We start from the raw sequence: 15,171 nt of genomic DNA, 5'->3' as shown, positions 1-15,171 counted from the left end.
AGGAAAGGAATGGAAGCAGGAGAGGAAGAGGGAAGGGAAGTGGTGAAAAACAGAGTGAAAAAAGTAAAAAGAGTTGGAGGGAAAAAGAGAGGGCATCCGGGAGGAGCGGTGCTGCCTCAGGTGCTTCCCCGCCCTGGGGCGAAGGACCCGTTTGATGCCCAGGAGGGACTGCAGCTGCCGGTGGCGGGGGACGGAGCCGTGGCTGCCAGCCCGAGACTACAACTCCCGGCAGGCCCTGCTGCTGGCGCGGCGTGTGACGTAACGGCCGACGCGGCACATGAGTGGCTGGCGTGCCAGGCGGCCGCGCGGGGCTGTGCGCAGGCAGCTGCCGGCGCCTCTCCCGCGCGGGACAGCGACGCTGGAGGGGCGAAGCCTCCGTCTGGCCGCCCGCCCGGAGCTGAGCAGCGCGGAATGAGCGTCCGCCCGGTTCCTCGGCCTCCCTCAGCGGTGCCGGGGGCGGGGGCGCTGCCGCCCGCCGATGGCGGAGGGCGAGGCGGTGCTTTGCTGCCGCGGGCCGGGAGCTGCGGGAGCCGCCCCGGGCGAGCGGCGCCGGGCGCTCCCGCGGTCCCGGTGGGGCGGCCGCCCTCGGGCTGGCGGAGGCGCCGGAGGAGCCCCCGAGCTGCAGCCGTCTCCCTCGGGCTGCTGCCGGTGCTGCGGGCGGAGGCGGCTCCGCCCGTGTTGGGCGCTGCGAGCAGGGAGCGCTGCGGTATCGCCGGCATGACGGGGCTGCTGCCTGCGTTAGTGCTCGTGGCTCTTTGTGCCGTGACAGCGGATGGAGCGGCGCTGGGCGGTAAAGCCAGAGATGGCCGGGAGAATGCCCAGCGCAGGGAGCAGGCGGGCTGTATGCTTCGGATGGCACAGGTGCGAGCTGCAAAGCCACCCCCCCTTCCGCCCCTGCCCTCCCGAGCCCCAGGGAAAATGCTTTCCGGCATTGTCGAGCTTCTGAGAGACAAAACTTGCGATTTGACACTAGCATCCAGAAAAGGTTTCTGTCTAGATTAGCAAATGCCTAAATTGTTCTTGGTTACATCCCATGACCGGTTTTAGGCAGTGACTTCATACTGCTTTTAGGATTTTCTTGTACACTGGTGAGAAAATAGGCAGGTCTGATAGTGGTTTCACTTTTTTTCTACTTCACGTTCCATAAGATTCTTTTATCCAAGCGATTGTTTTAAAATTCTACTGTAAGCGTTTGTGGTTCACTTTTTTTTTCTTTGCAGCACCCGGGCCTTTTTTTTTTTCTCTAAATCGGGAGTAAATATAGCTGAGTAAAATTTCCTTGGTTATCTTCCTTCTTTTTAAACTTAATTGTTTTTATTAATAATTCTATTTGAATATGCAGAAAAAGTGGGTATGTCCTGTAATCTATGCTAGCTTTTCTCGTTTACAGGGTACTCACAAAATATGTCTCCCTTAGTGTCCCACAGAAACATTCTGGGTGAAATCTGAATTAAGGTATGTGTTTTCAAATAAGTAATCAGTTTAGATATTTGCCTGTGTACCTTTTCCTGTAATTCAGAGCTTGTGTTCTGTGGGTTTTATGATAAACCTGTAAAACATGTAAGAATGGTTTTGCAAGTCTGAATCGTTGAAGGCAGCAATAAGTGGATTTAAAGCCTGTTCTTGAGCAGACAAAGGGGAAAAGTGTGACTCTGATGCTGAACTTGTCATTTTTCATTTGACTTGCCTTTAATTATTGAAGAAGAGAGAAAACTAGGAAAAGAAATAGAATTGATTATTGAGCACTCCTAAAAAGCTCACCATGATTCTGTGTAGAGCCAAAGTGAAGGATGATGGAACAGAGCTCTGTGCGTTAGAAGGAAATAAACCTGATGTCCACACAGAGTCTTACTAATTTCTGTTTTTAAAATGCAAAATAAGTTTAGAAAGTGTTGGAAGTTAGTATTTTGGGAAAGAAATGGCAGTTCCACAAAACATTCCATTCCATTTAAGAGAGGCCCTTGGGCTGATTCATGTTGTAACTGCTGTCACTGCAATCAGTTGGTGGTTCAGCCTTGAAACGTGCACTTGGCCTTCTATAAAGCACTGTTTTGTTTGCCTTTCAGTGCTATGAGTCTTGATAAATTGGAGAAGTGCCCAAGAGAAATTCATCATCCTGAGATACAAAAGGTAGGAAGTGACTTTTTTTGGTTTGGTTCTTTTTCTTTATTGTTTTCTGGAAATAGAAGTAATTAAGTATAGATACTACTGGTTTGTTTCTTCCAGTAGCTGATAATACTAATACCAATAATAATAATAATAAGAGTAAAGTAATACTACTTCAACTGTCTTTATTTATCCATTGGACTGGCCATTTTAAATCTAAACTTCTAAACACAAATCAAACCATCATCCTTGTAGAATCTTTAATAGGAGTGGGCTAAAGATCCTGGTTTTGTTGACAGGATTTATTGGTTCATGAAGAGCAAGAGGTAAGTACAAGCCTAACTACCCTCTAGCTCACAGACCTGCCCGGTGAATAGAGCTTTGTTTTTTTGATGGGCTTGTGATGACTTTGAGATCAATTGCTCATTCATTACAGTAAAAAAAAAAAAATTGTTTTGAACATGACAGCAAAAATAACTTTAAGCACAACTTAATAATAATAGATCACCAATTTTAGTTAATAATTTTATGCTATACTCTTGGGTGAGGGAAGACTCGGACACTCAATATGAGATCAGCAAGCTATGTTTATTGCAGAGAGTATCAGACACTTATACAGCACATAATAAGCTTATGAATATTCTGTAACCCAAGCGATCTATTGGTTAAACTATACCATCAACTCTTCCTCATTCCTTTGGGCCTACATTCCCTATTTCCCACGTCTCTCTGTCTACTTGTTATCCTACCCAGCTAGGCCCAGGCACATGCTATCTTGCAGGTGCAAAACTCAAAAATACCTGTGTTCGGTACTTTCCCAGCTCCTGGTCGGCTAACGAGCGAATGTCTGCGTGACCTCTGTCATGGAGCCATTTCTCCACACTATACTATCAAAGTTTAAAGGTAAATTATTATATATTAGGAGATGGTATAAAGTGTATGTTGTAATGTGTAGGATATATACAAAGATACGTACTTGAAAGTCCGTAGAGGAAACAAATTTTTACGCCTTCTGTTTGACTGTTTGTCATATATTTGGTTTTATTTCCCAGGGATCAGTGAATTTTAACTCTGGAGTCCTCTATGCTAAGGATGCTCAGCTTACAGATGATGAAATGTTCAGTAATGGTGAGTTTTTCACCTTCTCCTTCATTGTTTTGCTCATCTGAATAAAAAAAAAAAGGCAAGATTAAAGAAAAAGCAATAGTTTTATTATTTTTACCCTGTTATGTCTGTTTCCTCAGTATTTGCTGGAGCTGTGCTTACCCAAGGTTTGGGTAAAACAAGCTTTGGGTTCCTTCTGTCTCACTGGGAGTTGCCCAATTCAGTTGCATCTGGTGAAATTCACCCTGAGACCTTACAGAACCAGCTCCAACTACGTGAGAGCCATTTGCAGTTCTCTCCAGACGCCTGGAGAATGGGCGACGTTTCTGAGGATCCGGCGAGCGTGCTTCTGTCAAAACTCAGTCTGTGAAATTTCTGGGGAAAACCCTTCTGTGTCCTGAAGGGTTCAAACTCTGGTGAGGATCCAGTTATCAGGTGCTCACCTGGATGGTTCCAGCTGCCAAAGGTAACACTTGTACTCTTGCCCTGTAGTTTACATCTATTGTATTTTTGTTATTTTGCAGGATTTTTTGTCTTTGCAAAATATTGTGCATTTCACTCTTTGGAACCTCTCAGATGGTTCTTTGGTGCAGCACCACCCCAGGGGACACTTGGCTGCTGTCCTGAAGGGGTTGGTCGCTAGAATTGTAAATCCTGGAGAGTTTGTAAGTCTTCTGTCCCCAGGGAGGTGTCATGCTTTGTTTACTTTTGTTCTGTTGGTTAGGCGCTGCTTCTCGTTGCAAGTATGAATTTCAAACTGCCCTGTTCTTATTTTAACTGTTTTCCTGGTTCTCTCTGTCCGGCAGGGAAAGACTCTCGTATCCTTGTCGTCGGGCTCGGTGCTGTCCAAGAAGATACAGAGACTAAAAAAATCATAAGAAGCAAAATATGACTGCAGGGAAAAGAAGCTGGAGAGAACAGAAGGTGATATTGTTATCCTTACCCTGTATTAGAGACATCCGCTGTGCTTTGATGCTGGCAGCTGCCAGGGGCTTGTTAGCTCTTTGTAGGCAGGTGTAGGTGTTCACTTGTAGTTTTTATCTCTGTTCAAGTCAATTCAAACTTTGCTAAGCTTATATTTGCAGATTACTCTCTAGCACAGTCCAGCATGACATTTTTGAATGTTGTAAAAATACCATGTTACTTGGAAATTGCTAATGAAGAGAAGCTTTAGGGGAAAATAAGATTTCAGGGTTGGAAGATGTGAGAAGAATTTTGAGGGGATGTTAGACTGAAGTAAAGCACACTTGAAGCTGGGCTGGCACGCTGGCAGGTCCCCTATTAAACAGTAGTGCTGAGATTAGCCTGGGGGTTGCCCATTGTTTCTGTAGAAATCAATGTTTCCTGGTCTTCAGAGGGAAGCTGCCTTGAAAAGCTGGAAGGTGCAGCATGCTGACAATCCCCGTGCTTTGGATTAAAAGTAGATTTCAGAAGGGTCCTAAGCTTTTGTCTTTTCCTAGAAGTCGATGTAATCCTATCGAGGAGTTTTTAGTTCTGTGTTGCCATGTCATCCATCAGAGCCCTGCTGTACTAATCATCATACAAGTACAAAACAAAAAATCAGACCCTGTCCCAACCACTTAGAGCCCAGAACACGATTTCCTCAGGCTGCCATTTGTGTGCCATCGGTACTCACCACGAATTGAGCCCTCTGGCTCTGGCAGAGCCCCTGGATGCTGACGGAAGGGGGCTGGTCACAGACCCTGGAGGTGCCTGTCCCCCAGGGAGGGAGAGGACGAGGCAGTGTGGCCTGCAGGGAGGGTCTCGTCCCCAGAGAGCAGCCGGCGACTCCATGCCTGCCCGGGGCTGCGGGTGCCCCCTCGGGGTGGACGCCTGCCCTCAGGTTTCCCTCTGGGCACCCGGGGAGGGAACCAGGTCCATCCGTGTGGCAGCTGCAGGGCCTGCAGGCTCTGGGCCCTGGAGCCGAGTGAGCCTGAGCTGCTGCATGCTTGCTGTGAGCTTTGGGGTGAGCGTGCATCACTGCAGGCCTGGGATGGATTGAAATGCGCTGAGGAAAGCACAGGGAGGGAGGGAGGGAGGGAAATGCTCTGTTAACATGTGCCAATTCTTCTGTCAGACTCATCACGGCGGGACAGCGTGAGGACTGAAAGTGTAAGAAGATGTGGAGGGAAAGAGAGAATCTGACAGGAGCAGCAAACGCACGAGTGCACGAATTTTGCTTTTTGCTTGGATGTAAACTCAGGAGTTGAAAGGAATTTGGGAGTGAGAAGGGACATTTCAGAAGGAGAAGAAGAAACAGAAGTTGTTGTTGTTGTTGTTACAGTCCTGGCAAAATCTTTTGTTCTAGCTAATAAAAGAAGTTAGTTTAAAAAAAACAAAAAGAAAAAAATGTAGTGTGGTTTTTTTTTTTACTTCACTATGATATGCATTGGTGGTATATGGTGTGTTGTTTTATTTCTTGGTATTATTAACTCTGTGTAAATTGTTTTTTGAGTGAAGCTGACTTTCTGGATGGGTTGGTTTGTATTTGAGGCAGGATTAATTTCAATAGGGTTCTTTCATAGATTTCTGATGGGTATTACTGGGATTTTGGTTTTGTTTACTGTATGTATAAACCTAGAGCTTTGGTAGGGCCAGCTGGGCTGCTGGAGTTTTGGGTGTGAATTTATTAGATGGCTTTTGTTAAATGCAGTTTTTAATTTTTGAAATGTTTTTCAATGTAGTGGTCTTAAGGTGGTTTTTAAGAATTCATTGCATCGTTTTATCTTGTTTGTAGTTGGTGTATGATAAGGTGTGACCTTTTGGACATTATGGTTTTGGTGTTCCTAAGTTCTGATTTCCTTCTGGTTGGATAGTTTTTTTTATTTTTATTTTTTGGGACAGGAGCATTTATATGGTGGGTTTTTATAGGCAATATGTTTTTTAATTTAGGTAGTGATATTTTTTAGTATTTTAATAGTTTAGGTTTTTTATTTTCATGGTTTTAATTATTTTTTTTAATTTTTTCAAATAACTTTGATAGATCATAGGTTATTATTTGTGCATTAGCATAAAGGTAGAGCTTTGGGGACTTTTTTTAGTAATGTTTAGGGTCAGTTGTGCAGTTTTGAGTCTAGTGAGTTGGTTTGATTTAATTTTTATTGGGTGTTTCTTTTTATTAGCAGTTGTGTCATTTTCAAGGTGTGTTTGAGTTTTTTGGGGTTTTTGAGATACTGGTTTAGGAGGAAGTTTATGATGAGCATGTGCGGAGGTTTTGGGCTACTTTATAGTGGGATTTAAAATTTATTTACAGTTAGGTTTATTTGAGTTTTTATTAGGGTTCAGTGACGTTGTGGGATGTTTGTTCCGTTAGTAATAGAAATAGGTTTTGTTTTGCTGTGCTGCGATGGGATGGGCGTGTGCTGCGTGCCGGCGTTGACAAAGGTACAGTATTGTTGTGGCTCTGGTGTGTCGGGTTAATGAACTGACATGGTTTAATATAGGGATGAAAATAGAAATAAATATAAATTTGAAAATAAATATAACATTAGAGTGGTAAACATAAATATAGATAACAGATACATACATAAAACTAAAATACATAGTATATAATTGTAACATATTATCATATAGATAAATGGTAGTCTATTTTATATATATATATACACAAAGATAAATAAATATAGATTGTAAATATGAAAATATTGAAATAGAGTTAAAGTAAATTGGGGGCGTTTATTAGGTTATAGGCTGGGGTTTTTAAATGATAGAAATAAAATATAAATTCAGATATACAAATATGTATAGAAATACAAATATCTATACATATTTAATTTAAACAAATATAAGTAAGAAAATATAAATAATACGGAAAATATATATGTATGATTATATTAGAAGGTATTCTCTCTAATATATATAATATCTATGAATAAAATAAATAAAAATATCCATATAAATATCATTATAATTTTGAAAAATAAATTTACTTCCTGCATTTTAAATCTGGTTCAAATAAAGGGGTGGCCTTGGTTTTTATTTGGTTAGAGGCAGGAGTTTTATTTTAAATAATATAAGCAATATAGAAATGTGGATCTTAAGATAGAAATATATAATAAATATATTAAGAGGAATTGCTAAACTATGAATATAAATTTAAATATAAATGTATGTAAGTAATATGAAGAGTTGTAGCATAGAATATAAATAACATTATATGGCAATATAAATTATAAATGGGAATATAAATATAAAATATGTAAATATAGTTTAATAAAAAGGGAATGTTTTGGCTTTTATTTAAGTAGAGGCAGGGTTTTTATTTTGAATATTATAAGTGTTCCAGAAGTAAAAATCTTGACGCAGAAATATTTAATCAATATAAAAAATATGAATAAAAAGATATAAAAAATATAAATACCTACTCGCATCGGATGTAATATAGAATATAAATTTATTTATAACTTGACATTGGTAAAGATAAATGTATAAGTAAGCAATAGACATTAATATACAATATAAATACAAATATGAATATAAAAATTGAACATGAGGATAAAATCTATTTAAATATTGTTTAAAACAAAGGGTTGGGTTTTTTTTTATTCTTCTTGTGTTAGAGGCAGGGTTTTTATTTTAAATAATATGAATGTAGATATTATTGTTATATATTTCTAAATATTGAGATATACAATCAAGATATAAATATATATATAAACACAAAATATAAATAAATACAAATAATAGGAAGAGATGTAATGAAGAATACAAATAACAGTATACATAAGTATACATTTTAAATGTAAATGTGAATATGAACCTGAAAAATAGAATTTAAAAAAATATTTAAAAACAGTTTTGAAGAAAGGGGTTCTTTTTGGCTTTAATGTGGATGGAGGCAAAGGTTTTATTTTAAATAATCCAAGTGTTACAGAAGTAAAAATCGTAACAGAAATATATACTTACTATGTAAAAATATTTATAAAAATATGCAAATAAATTTAAGTTGTAGGGATATATGCAATATCGAATAGAAATGTATTTATAAAAAGAAATGTGTAAATGGACAGTGTACATCAATATACATTGTAAATAGAAATGTGAATATCAATATGAAAAAATATTTTTAAAATATTTAAATATTTTTTTAAAGAAATTGTTGTTTTTTTTTTTTTCTTTGTTTTTTTTTGGTTTTTTTTTTTTTTTTGTGTTGTGTTTTGTTTTGTTTTGTTTTGTCTTTTATCCTATTAGGCTAGAGGCAGAAGTTTTTTTCCCCTCTTCCCGGTTTTGGGGCATTTATTTCAGAGCAGTTTTCGGCGGGGGTCGCCCCTGTTCTTTTTTGCCGCCTTCGCTGCCGCAGCCCCGAGGCGCGCTGCGCCCCCGGCTGGGGCGGGCGGCAGTGCTGCCGCCTTGTGGGCAGAGCGCGGTACTGCAGCCGTGCACCGAGAGGCCGCCACCTTGGGAGTGGCGCGTGGCCGATGTCGCGGAGTTTTGGTTGACCTTCTCAGCATGGCGGCGAAAAGGGCGGGGAAGTGGAGGACCGGGTGGGTGTAACTGCACTGCCTGCACGGAATACCGACCTCATGGCGGCCCCGACGGATTTTTCTGTGGCGTTTCATGTGTACCCGAGACATGCTGTGGGCTCAGGGGCGCCGCGGGCGGGCGTATTTCGGCGGGTTTGTGAGAGGCATCTGGGTAAACGCCTCGCTGTGCCGGGGTCCTCTCACGTCCGCTTTCCCGCCCTGAGGGAGCCGAGCCGGGCCGAATAGTTCCGAAGAGCCGAAGAGCCGAGTGTGGGCGAAAACAGCCGAGTTTCCCCGAAGAGCCGAGTGTGGCCGAAAACAGCCGAGTTTCCCCGAAGAGCCGACTGCGGCCGGGAACAGCCGAGTTTCCCCGAAGAGCCGACTGCGGCCGGGAACAGCCGACTTGAACCGAAGAGCCCAGTGCGGCCGAAAACAGCCGAGTTTACACCAAGAGCCGATGATAGCCGACTGGAACCGATAGCCGAGTGTAGCCGACTTGAGCCGCATTTAGACAACGTGCCGAATACGACCGAGTTTAGCCGAAGAGCCGAACTGAAACGAGTTTAGACCAAGAGCCGAAGCAAGCCGAATTCAGCCGAGTTTCATTAAACAGAACCGAACGACGCCGCAGCGCTCTGCATGCAGTGCGCCTGTGCAGACGGCAGGGGGCGCTGTATAAAGTATAAAATATCAACTATCTATAAGAGGGAATAAAAGCTCTATGTCATGTGCAGCAGTAGAAAATTTCAGGCTCCCAGGGAATAAATCGTTTTCTTTAAATCATTTTCGTTTTGGAGTTTTTTTTACTCCCAGGTAGCCTGAAAGTTACTACTGCTGCTTTTTTATTCTAAAGCTAGAAAGGAAAACCAAGATTAGAAATGCAGGGAAAGAAAGAAAGAAAAAGAAAAAAAGAAAATAAGGAAAGGAAATGAAAGGAAGAAAGAAGGAAGGACAGGAAGGAAGGAAGGAAGACAGACAAAAAACCCAAAAACCAGGAGGGCAAGGAGAAACCTACGGGGAAAAAAAAACCAACCAAAAAAAAAAAAAAAAAAAAAAAACCAACAAAAAAACAAACCCACATAAAAAAAAAAAATCCTCGGGATGGGTGAGAAACCCCCTCCACGAAAAATCCAAGATGAGCAAGAAAAATCCCAGAAATACCACAGAAATAAAAACAGGAATAAAACAAAATAAAGACAAAAAAAAAAAAAAAAAAAAACAAAAAAAAAAAAAAAGAAAAAAAAAAACCGAAAAACAAGAACAAGATGGGCAAGAAAAAAACGCAGAAGAAAACCCCAAGATGGGCATGAAAAAGCCCAGAATAAACCCCCAAGATGGGCGAGAAAAATCCCAGAAAAAAAAATAAACCAGAAAAAACCGTAAGAAAGGCAGAGAAAAAAAAAAACAAAAAAACAGAAAAGTACCCAAGATGGGCAAGAAAAATCCCTGAAAACAGACCAGAGAAAAACCCCAAAATGGGCAAGAAATAAAATCAGAACTAAAAACCAAGATGGGGAAGAAAAAATCCAGAAAAGAAAAAAAAGAAGGCCAAGAAAATCCAAGGAAAAAAAAAAAAAACAAAAAAAAAAAACAAAACACCTGAAAAAAAAACCCCAAGGGGGGCAAGGAAAAACCAAAAAAACCCAACAAGATGGGCAAGAAGAAACGAAGAAAAAACCCCAAGAAGTGCCAGAAAAAAATCAAGGAAAAAGGGAGTAAAAGCCCCAAAAAACAAGGCAAGAAAGAGAGGCAATAAAGGCCACAAAAACTCAAGACAAAAAAAAACAAAAACAAGACATGCCAGAAAAAGGTACGAAAATGGTTCTGCCAGGTGCGATCAAGGTGAGCGGGTTCAGATTCAGGTCCAGGAGATGAACAAGTGTCAGATTAGCTTGGGGCACTGCTGTGCAATGCAGCTGTGACACGATTTATGTTTAAATATAGTTTAAATAAATTGGGGATAGTTTGGCTTTTATTGGGGTATAGGCTGGAGATTTCATAAAAAATATAAAACTAGAAATCCAAATATATCATATATATATGTCAATATCAATAAATATTTAATACATATAAATATAAGTAAAAGAAATCTATTGTGTCAAAAGAATATATCTATTATTATATAAAAAGGTATTCTCTCCAATATATATAATATCTATAAAGATAACAAATGAAAATTACAAATATAGATGTGAATAAAATTATGACAAACAAAATTATTTTTAAAATTTTAAATGTGTTTTAAAGAAAGGGTTGTCTTTGCTTTTTATTTCGTTAGAGGCAGGGGTTTTATTTTAAATAATATAAGTACTATAGAAATGTAAATCGACATACAGAAATATATAATAAATATATAGAGATATAAAGATATAATACCAAACGATGAATAGAAATAGAAACCTATGTAAGTAACATGAAGAGATGCAATATATAATATAATTTTTATTATACAGTAATATAAATTCTAAATATACATGCGACTATAAATATGAAAAATATATGATGGGGGCTCGGAGCACCCCAGGTGTGAGTGTGACGGTGATGGGGGCTCGGAGCAGCCCAGGTGTGAGTGTGAGGATGATGAGGGCTCAGATCAGCACCAGGTGTGAGCTGTGAGGATGATGAGGGCTCGGAGCAGCCCAGGTGTGAGTGTGACGGTGATGGGGGCTCGGAGCAGCCCAGGTGTGAGCTGTGAGGATGATGGGGGCTCGGAGCAGCCCAGGTGTGAGCTGTAATGATGATGAGGGCTCGGAGCAGCCCAGGTGTGAGTGTGAGGATGATGAGGGGCCGGCTCCTGCCGGGGCGAGGCTGTTTTAGGGGGAGGCTTTGCCTCAGCTCCCTTTTGCATGGAGCTGCTGAGTGGAGGGGTTTATGGGGCGCTCCCGGCGCTGTCTCATGGAAGGACTGCGGGAGCTTCCCACAGGGTCGGGGAGAACGCCTGGATCCGCGCTTGGGTACGTGGAGCATCGCTTAAAGGAGGCGCCGAGGGACGAATCTTTGTGCCCGGGAGCAGCAGCCGAACAGGTGAGCCCGTGTGGGTTTGGAGCGGGGAATTTTCTCCTTCCCCCTTGCAATTTCATCTTGCCAGTCCCTCCCCGGGTCCCCAGGAACAAAAATGGAGCTTGTGAGGACAAAAGGGATTAAGGAGAAGGAAGCAGCTCCTCTTCTTTTATTGTCTGCGTTTGACCTGAGGGGATCCCTCTTGACTTGTGGTTTTAAGGGTGTTGATTGCAGGAAAAGCTGCCTTTTCCAGGCTGTTAGGGGTATCCCGGGGGTGACAGGGAATCCCTGCGTTCTATTCTAAGGGGAATGGGAAAAGTATACTTGTGGTATTATGGGTTTGATTTGAAGGCAGCCACCCCATTTGCACCACCCTCGGGTTTAAATGGAGGGGGCAGCCCTGGTGTCCCTCCTTTTGAAGGGTTTGCATGGAGGTCGAAATCGCCCTTTCCCATCAGTCGAAGGCTTTCATTTGGGGAGCGCCCCTTCTTTTCTGCTCTCCTAAGGGGTGAAATTGGAGGGGAGAAGGCATTTCTTTGCCCTTTTTGAAGTGAGGTGCGCCCCGTCTGCGGTTTCGGGGCTGGCTTGCGGGAAGCCGCAGCTCCGGCAGCGTTTGCAGGGCTGCAATGGGGCTGTGCCGCTGCATTGGAGGGCGCTGCCCGTGCCCGCGGCCCGGCCCGGAACGTTCCCGCTCGGGAGCGCTGCTGGCACGGCCCGGGCAGCTGCCGGGGCGCACGGGGGATTCGGCGCGGCCGGGCCGGCCGAGGGCGGCAGTGGCGGAGCCGCGCCGGTGCGAGCCGTGCGGAGCCGAGCGGAGCCGGGCCGGGCCGGCCAAGGGCGGCAGAGGCGGCGCGGGCGCTGCTGCGCCGGCCCGGGCGGTGCCGGCCGCTCCGTCCGCTCCGGGCGCGGGGCTCGGGCGCCGCCGGTAGTCCCGGGCCCGGTGCCGGCCCCGCCGGGCAGGGGCAGCGGGCGGGGCTCCCCGGGACGGCGCCGGCCCCGCGTGCCGGAGCAGCCGCCGCAGGAGCCGCTTTCCTGCCGGGAGCCGCGCTCCGTCCGGGGCCGGCAGCGAGCGCGGGGTTCGGCCGCTCCAAGTTCGGCGGTGCCGTGGCTCGGAGGCGCTTTGGAGGCGTTGATGGCATCGCTGGGTTCGGTTTGCAGCGGCTGTCCGCTAAGGGATATGGGGTTCTTCCTGAGTGGGCACGGTTCTCGGTGCCGGTAGGGATGATAATGGTTTGTTTTGGATTGGGTTTTGTAGTCGGATTTTTTTTTTCCCCGGGGTGTTATGTTTAGAAGGGTGCGCAATGGATTTTACGGGTCGTAGCGCGAAGCAGCGGTTCGGATTTTAATTCTGTTGCGGTGGCTTTTATTAGCGTGAGTGTGTAGTGTTTGTTTTGGGCGGCTTGGGGTAGCGTTGTGTCGTTCATAGCAGCGGGTTTTTAATCTCGATAATTGCATGTGTGTTTATCGTCTTCCAGGGCTTTTATTTGTTTGGTTTGTTTGATTGTAGTGTATGTTTTATGGTTACGGGTAATTTGGGGGACATTGTTTATGGTTACGTTTGTTTTTAGTCTTTGTGTTTGTTTCTAGGTGGTAGTTTTATTTTGATAGCTTGAGGCACTATGGGTTTATTCAGTTGGGAATTATTTTTTTGTTGCAGATTTAAGTTTATCTGTTTTTTGGTATTATTCTCGTTGTTGGTTTCTTTATTTTCTTTTTTTTTTGTTATTGTTGTTGTTGTCTTTTAATGTATTTGAGTATTGTTTATCAGGGTTTTTTTTGGGAACATGGGTATTTATATGGTGGGTTTTTAAAGTATTTATTAATTTTGGGTAGTTAATTTCCTAGTTTTTAGTGGTTGAGATGTTTTCCCATTTTGTTAATTAGTTCAGGTTTTAAAGTTATTTTTACAGAGGATTGTTTATTCTTTGAGTTAGTGTAGAGGTAGAATTTTTTTTTTTTTTTTTTTGTTTGTTTTTAGTAACGTCGTTCAGGGTGAGTGGCACTGGCTTGAGTTTAGTAGATTGGTTTGACTTTTTTTTAGTACTTTTTGTAATTTGCTGTGTTTGTTTCTATAGGATTTTCTTTTATTTTGGTTCCATTTTTCTGTCGTGATGAGAATTGTTATTGAAAAGAGTGTTCTTTGTTTTTTCGCTGACACTTGTTTGGGTGTTGGAGGTATCTTGATGTTTTTGGAAGATATTGGGGGGAATTTGATGCTGTTTGTTCTGTCATTTCATTTAGGAATTGGATTTTAAATATGCAATTATGACTCTAACTATATTGTAACGAAAGAAATAGATGTGTAGCAATGGGAATGAGCCAATTTTATTTTTATATATTCGGTCAATTTTTAAAATTTAACATGTAACATAAGTCATTATATGTTACAATAAGTTACTCTAATTTTAATAGAGTATTGTGTATGTTTATAGATATATGAATAGAGAATATAAATGTAAATACAACCCAAAAAAATACAAATATATAAATGTATTGCAACTATATGGAGATCTATAAAAAATTAATAATAAATTGTAAATGTAAAATAACATAAATTGATACAATATATAATACACGTAATACTGCATATATTTTATGAAAAATATTAGAGGAAATGGATATAAAATAGATATAAATACGGATGTGATATACCTATCTATTTATATCTATCATTTGTTGTATATTATGATAAATATAAATATAAAAAAAAATTAGGTAGTTTAAAATAATGGATGGTTTTGGGTTTTTTTTGCCAAAGCAGGGGTTTTAGTGTAAAAATTACAAATACAAATAATATAAAGGTAGAAATATAAGTATAGAAATATATCATAAACACATTAAAGATTTATATAAAATTTAGAAATATAAGGAAAAATAAGTTGTAGCAGTAGATATGGTAAATAATTTAAAAAATAATTCCCGTATGTTTTTGAATAAGGTGCATATTAAATATAGTTATTAATATAATGCATCAATATAAACTATAAATTTATATAAAATATCAACAATCTATAAGAAGGAATAAAAGCTCTTTGTCACGTGCAGCAGTAGAAAATTTCAGGCTCCCAGGGAATAAATCGTTTTCTTTAAATCATTTTCGTTTTGGATTTTTTTTTTTTTACTCCCGGGTAGCCTGAAAGTTTCTACTGCTGCTTTTTTATTCTAAAGGTGGAAAGGTAAACCAAGATTAGAAATACAAGAAAGGCGAAGGGAAGGAAAGGGAAAGGAAAGGAATGGAAGCAGGAGAGGAAGAGGGAAGGGAAGTGGTGAAAAACAGAGTGAAAAAAGTAAAAAGAGTTGGAGGGAAAAAGAGAGGGCATCCGGGAGGAGCGGTGCTGCCTCAGGTGCTTCCCCGCCCTGGGGCGAAGGACCCGTTTGATGCCCAGGAGGGACTGCAGCTGCCGGTGGCGGGGGACGGAGCCGTGGCTGCCAGCCCGAGACTACAACTCCCGGCAGGCCCTGCTGCTGGCGCGGCGTGTGACGTAACGGCCGACGCGGC

The 15,171-nt window shown here is 41.8% G+C and overlaps 1 long non-coding RNA gene across 2 annotated transcripts; it reads left to right on the top strand.

Moving 5' to 3' along the window:
- Positions 1-568: 568 nt before the first annotated feature.
- LOC131087468 (uncharacterized) lies at positions 569-5,460 on the top strand. Of its 2 annotated transcripts, XR_009114893.1 has the most exons (5): positions 569-861; positions 1,391-1,455; positions 2,067-2,130; positions 2,928-4,134; positions 5,288-5,460. It is a non-coding gene; the product is annotated as an uncharacterized LOC131087468 (long non-coding RNA). The 2 variants fall into 2 exon arrangements; XR_009114892.1 differs by lacking the exon at positions 569-861 and having other exon boundaries at positions 969-1,455.
- Positions 5,461-15,171: the final 9,711 nt, after the last annotated feature.

The sequence above is a fragment of the Melospiza georgiana genome, chromosome 10, assembly GCF_028018845.1.
Source record: "Melospiza georgiana isolate bMelGeo1 chromosome 10, bMelGeo1.pri, whole genome shotgun sequence".
NCBI lineage: Eukaryota > Metazoa > Chordata > Aves > Passeriformes > Passerellidae > Melospiza > Melospiza georgiana.
The sequence above is the reverse complement of the archived record's forward strand: the minus strand, read 5'-3'. Positions and strand labels throughout refer to the sequence as shown.